This window comes from Acinonyx jubatus, chromosome D1, assembly GCF_027475565.1.
Source record: "Acinonyx jubatus isolate Ajub_Pintada_27869175 chromosome D1, VMU_Ajub_asm_v1.0, whole genome shotgun sequence".
NCBI lineage: Eukaryota > Metazoa > Chordata > Mammalia > Carnivora > Felidae > Acinonyx > Acinonyx jubatus.
Window position 1 is genome coordinate 36,835,747 of NC_069390.1, and position 6,782 is coordinate 36,842,528.

Below are 6,782 nucleotides of genomic sequence, written 5' to 3' on the forward strand. Positions count from 1 at the left end.
TACACTGGTGAAAGAATTTCTATCTACAACGGAACCCAGGAAATAGGAAATAGAGAATCTCATGAATGCACCCTCAGAAGAACCGAACTTAAGATCTGGAGAAACTGATTTCCCATAAACACCTGGTTTACAGAAGAGAGAGATACATCTCTTAACCAGCTAACATCTGCTAAGAATCCCTCTCCATCCTCAAGCCCATGAGCTTGCAGCTTGGATTGGGGGTGAACTCCCCACTCTTCGCACTTCTGGACCATAAACGCAGCCCACCCCAAACCCTCAATGGACTCACTCATATGTAGCTTGCTACAGTATGCATTTCTCAAATTGCTATTCCCAAATAGACTCAATTTCTGGTAATTTGATGTTGCCTCAGTTTACCTCTTTATTTAGGTTGACATACTTTTAAAAATACATTTTTTTAATACACAAAGCTTCTTACTATAAAATCTGACATTTTCAAATTTGCTTAAAATTATATTGTTGATTGTAATATCCCTAACTTTGTAATATCTCAATAACATTATTTGGCACATATCTCTCTGAAAAACAATTTTCTCAGTGTTTCCCATTATACAGTCAAATTTAACTTGCTACATACCTTTTTTAAATCTTGCCTTTATTATTATAACTGCTTTTTTTCCTTCTACCTTACAATTCCCTCAATAATTTTGTCTTGTTCTGAACTCTTGGCATTTTCTGAACTGTCCAAGGAAAACTGAAATGTCTTTAAACGGATTCAGGTACTATGAACATCCTGGAAAAAGAGATATTGCTCAGTTGTATGTATCTCCTCCTCTATGTCCAGCATCAATAAAACAGATGAATACCAAAATATATCAACTAGAGGAAGGTGAAGACTCATCATATTCTAAGATAACAAGAAATAGGGGCTTTTACTCGCTAGGTCAGCTGAAGTAAAGACACACAAACTGGTAGGTAGAAAGTTACAACTTTCATTATTCCACTCAAAAGAATAAAGGAAAAAGAAATATTAACTATGGCACTTTTGCTTCAAACATCTCTCCCTCCCCTCAAATGCAGTGTTTCCCTCACATCTGACAGTGAAATATTCCCTTTAAAGCCTCCCTTTATATTTAAAATTCTGTAACTTACTGATAAAAACATTACCAGAAAGAATTTTTACATTCCAATAAAATGTCTCTGTGATACCGTGAATTTTGTTTTAATCACTTATTTGGCTTATTTCGGTCCGTTTATTTTGCAATGTTAGGAATCTTTGGGGAAAACACTTCTTGACATTAATGATATTAACAGACTAGCCCAATCTAAGAACTAAGATTAGGTCTGGAAGTTATTAAAAACAAGAAAGCTTCTCGAGAACTTTTCTACCATATTTGCTATTTTGTAAGAGAATATTAATAAGGAAAATTAGATTCATCTATTGCTTTTTCAAGGAAAATTTGAAATGAATTGACGTATCTATATACATGTATTATACATGCATACTTTGCTTTCCATTTCCTTAGTTTTATCTTTTTATATATTAATTCTCTCAGGACATTTCAGGTTATATGTCTGGAAACTTCAGCCATCCAGAAAAAAAAGAAGGTTGGGAAATAATGAAAAAAATGTGCTGAAAGAATTCACATAAAAGTTTTTGGAGACTTGAAAATGGGAACAACAGACACTTAAAAAGTTATTGAACCAGAAAAAAAAAAAAAAGCCCTTCCTGGCAGGTAGTTATATAGCAATATACTGATAACTGTGGGATAAAAATAAAGGCTTCCAGACATTATTACAGAGCTCTCCTCCATGGAAATCAAACTCCTAATTCAAAGGTAAAGAGAGAAACTGATTCATCTTATTTTTTTCTTTCTGGTATGAACGTTAGGAAAAAAGAAAAAAAAAAACCACCAACTGTGAAAGAAAAATGAAATCTTAAAAATAAGTGTAGTTCAATTATTTAGTTCCAGTGTCTTATCAGAAATTTCATGCCATTTACTTCTGTACAAATACACACATATAAATAGAGAAAGGTGTTAATCTGTGTATTGATATATAGTGATAAAACTATATATAATATATTCTATTAATGTCAACATGAATTTCATCATTGTCCTTTTTATATAGAATTAAAAAAAAAAAAAACATGTGCCAAGCAGTGGAAAATACATAAAAATGATAAAAGTCAGAGCAGCTTCTTCAAGTGTGATTAATTCAAGTATTTAAATAGTTTCTGAAAATCAGCAATCCAAGAGGTATCAATTTAAATGCTCAGATTCTGGGAATTGAATCTGAGATTATTTAAGGAACTGGAGAGATTCTTGCTTAAATTCTTCCCTTTGCATAATTCAATCCATATTTTTAATAACTCAATCCTCATGCAGGCAAGATGTCTTCTCAAATTAGCATACGATCCACGAATTATTTGTTCTACTATCTAACATGCTAATCCAGAGGACCCTAAAGAGGGTAAGGGATGACAGTAGTCTGGGATTAAACAGATTCATTAAAATGTCTACTTAGCCATGTTTTGCTATGAGCTTTTTTTTTTCTTTTTCCCAAATGCTGCTATGAATCAAAATCAATACCAATCCAAGCATTCCATTCCAAAGGTAAAGAGACTTCACCAGGGGCGCCTGGGTGGCTCAGGTGGTGAAACAACCTACTTCGCTTGGGTTGTGACAGCTCTGAGCCTGGAGCCTGCTTCGGATTTTGTGTCTCCTTCTCTCCCTGCCCCTCCCCCACTTGCACTCTGTGTCTCTCTCTGTCTCTTTCAAAAATAAATAAACATTAAAAAAAATTAAAAACAAAGAGATTTCACCAATCACTTAAAGAGAATATGCTAGGTAATTTTGATTCTCCTCTCCATTAAGATATTGATTCTCATTCACAAAGAATTTTCCTATCAATTTACCACAACTTCTACCCACCTGTCCTTAATGTTTCCTCTGCTACTCCCTTAATGAAACTGTCATTTTATGCACTTCAACTATTGCAATATTTTCCTACTGGACCTCCATTCTACCCATTTTCCCCAGCTGGCTACAACCAATTCTCTACATTGCATTCTAGTAATCCAGTAATCTAGTAATCATGTCATTCTTGTGCTCCAAAGTTGTCAGTAGCATTTGATTGCCAATTGAGCACAGACCCTGTTACTTAGTACAATCTTCCAAGGTCTTCATAAACACTTCTACAGTAGACAGGAGATTTTCAGAGTTGTGGATTTCATAGATTTATAAGCTATCTATATATCTAGATAGAAACATATATCTATACACACACATACATATTCTTTTTTTTACATTGATTTATTTATTTAGAGAGAGACAGTGAGTGTGCAAGTGGGGTAGAGGCAGAGAGAGAGAGAGAGAGAGAGAGAGAGAGAGAGGGAGAGAGAGAATCCCAAGCAGACTCCACACTGTCAGTACAGAGCCCTATCCAGGGCTCGAACCCACGAACCAAGAGATCATGACCTGAGCTGAAGTCAGACACTTAACCGACTGAGCCACCCAGGCGCCCCACACACATAGGTATTTTAAAGCAGGCATCTAAGATAATACTTGCAGACTCTCATTTTTCCAAATAATGAAAACACAAAATTACCATTTAATATCACCATGGCTTTATAAAGAAATGCTTTTTTCCCTTCGCTTAAATTAATTATGTTTATGAAAACATTTCACATTGTGCTGTCGTCTATCTTTCATGTATCACTGTAATAATGATGACTTTGTAGTAGATTGGCAGCAGTGTATGGCAGTGAAAGGTATTTGGGAATCATTGTACTAGACTACCCAGCATTCCCTAAACATATACTGATTGATAATATTATGACTCACAGACTCGTTTTAATTATAGGAGTGGCTGAGAATTCAAATAACTGTGTCAAGGTCTTGGCAGGAAATAGGCTCAGTCAGCAGGGATTTTGAAAATAATTTAGCAGAGCAATATTTACAGAGGTATGGCCAGGGTTAAGGAAATCAATAGGTGTGTTAAGGTATCCAGGGTTAGCAACAGCAGGAAGTCCCCAGGACTGCAGGGAGTAATAGTTGCTATCAAAAGCTCAAGGGGGCCTGATAGAACTTTTAGAGGAAGGAACAAAAATCCTGAGGTCTTAGCTGAGAGCAGAGAAAGAAAAACCCTACGACTCTCTCCTCCTTCTGATTGCTTGCTAATGCCTCTGCCTGGTTAATTCAGCAGCATGCAAGAGGGTAAGAGAAGAGATGGACACAATCAAGGATGAGGCCAGTCCTCTGTGCAGAGCAGGGGAGAGAAGGGAGAAAATGGATGAAATAAAATGGGAGGTACAAAAAGAGAATAATACAATCAAGGATGAGGCCAGTCCTCTGTGCAGAGCAGGGGAGAGAAGGGAGAAAATGGATGAAATAAAATGGGAGGTACAAAAAGAGAATAATTAACCACCTAACTTTCTGCCTCATCATATTTATAAAAACCTCAGGCAGGCTAATTTGAATTGCAATGCCCTTTATTTTTTCCCCTTTCCTTAGCTGTGCTAATGCCTATGTTAGAGCAGTATTTTCCACCCTTCTCACATGGTGGTACCTGGCAGTCAACAAAGAGTTGGGAACCATGGTGAAAAAAACTTTTTTTTTGCACTTTCCTGTTATGCTAGTATGAATAGAGATGAATCTACATATTAAATTTATAATAAACTTCTTAACGACATTTGAAACTCTGAGATTTTTTAGAGGGAAATTCTTGAGTCCATGATTTTTTATAGATACTAGTTTTATGTTTGGTATGGTCCATCACAATTCTTGATCATCATTGAGAGTCACCATTGACTAGAAATATTGTTAATAAAACAGATACAACCATTTTTGTGCCAATTAAAATTTACAGGAAATGAGATTATATTTAAATTTTTTTAACATTTATTCATTTTTGAGAATGAGAGAGACAGAGCATGAGCAGGGGAGGAGCATAGAGAGAGGGAGACACAGAATCCAAAGCAGGCTCCCGGCTCCGAGCTGTCAGCACAGGGCCCAACGCGGGGCAGGGCTCGAACTCACAGAGCGCGAGATCATGACCTGAGCTGAAGTCGGACGTCTAACCGACTGAGCCACCCAGGTGCCCCAAGAAATGAGATTATATTTAAAAGAAAAGCTCTTCTTTCCTTATAAAGGCAACATAATGTTAAACCTTATCAATAATGTTGCAAATGAATTTTGAATCCAAAAATTTCTAATACCAAGAATTTAAAAGTTTTCGTGAAAGCTCTGATTTTCAGAATATATGTGCATTGTTAGAGCAGCCTTTCTGCTACTAAAAGACCACTTAAAGCCACATATAGTTGCAAATGGAAAGGAGTGTCTCAAATTTGTAAAAACAGAGATTTGGGGTGGACATCTACACCTGTGCCTACATGGAGAGTCTCACCTTTTAATCCCTTCTTCCTCTATGCCCTGTCCTTCTTGGACATCTGGAACTCTTCCACTATCTTCTTGGGCCCCTTTCCCATGACGAGTTTCTCACAAAGATAGATTGCATTGTTGCAAAAAACAAAAAAAATCCGAAAGTGTCTGCAAAGTTTTTATGAGAAATCTGTCTTCAAAAGTTGTGCCAACTTGACAGACAGATGGTAACTATACTTATTGTGGTGAGCGCTGCTTAATGTACGGAATTGTCAGATCTCTATGCTGCACATCTGAAACTAATATAACTTATATGTCAACTATATTTCAATAATAAAATTCTTTAAAAGGTGTACCAGCTTGTTATTCATTGTTGTTACTGAAGAATACAGACAGACCTATTCTTACCCCTGTTTTGAATGAGGTAATGGAGTCAGGATCCGGTGTTATCATTGTCCATAATATTTGCTCTCAGAGGGACTATAAAAAAGTCAAAACACTTTCCTTTCACGAAGGCATTCCTGGATGAAAGGAAAACCCTCTGTGTTCACCTTGCCTGAAGATGGGGAGTCCAGGTCTGCTTGTTCACATAGAAAGATATTATTTCAACAACCAGGTAGCTGAAATTAATGTAGTGATATGTGACTATGACATTGTTCAGAGTAGAATAAAGGGATACCAGCATGTTTTGTTTCCGGTGGTCTCTCAGATGGATAGTGTCCTATAATTTCCGGCTGATGGTATGTCTTAAAATAACCAGAAATTTAGACCTAACCTAGAGAATAAAATCAATTTGATTTGTCTAGTCTTTATAGTCCATTGAACAAGAGTGTATTAGAAAACTCGCAGGACCATGAGTAAATACTTCAGCAGCAAGCTGCATCTTTCTTCAATAAAATTTTCTTCACCATCACCCATAACAATGTTGGTGGCTGCTCTTTTATATTTGGGAGGAGTGGAATTTAGAGCAGATGTGAGAAAATGTATGCTTTGGAGGCTTATATAATAACAACAACAACAACAGCCAATGCTTATTGTTTACAAGTGCTGTACAGTGTTCTAAAGGGCTTGTACTAGTTGGGTGCATTTAGCTGAAAGTGACAAAAATGAAACTGAAACTGGCACACACACACACAAGAAAACCCACCATCAGCCAAACAAATAAGACACACACCCACCACAACTGGGAATATATCGGGCTATAATCCTAAACAGGGTTAGTTTGAGGGTTGTCTTAATTCAATGGATTCTTTGTGATTCTGAGATTCTCTTGGCTCTGGGGAAGGAGATGGCTGCGGCAGCTGCGGACTTCATATAAACGTATAACAATATCAAGAGGAAGACAGAAACTAGCTCTTAAGCATGACTGATACTCCTCTTGTGTACCCGCTTGGGGCTCCACGCTGACAGTTCAGCGCCTGCTTCGGATTCTGTCTCCCT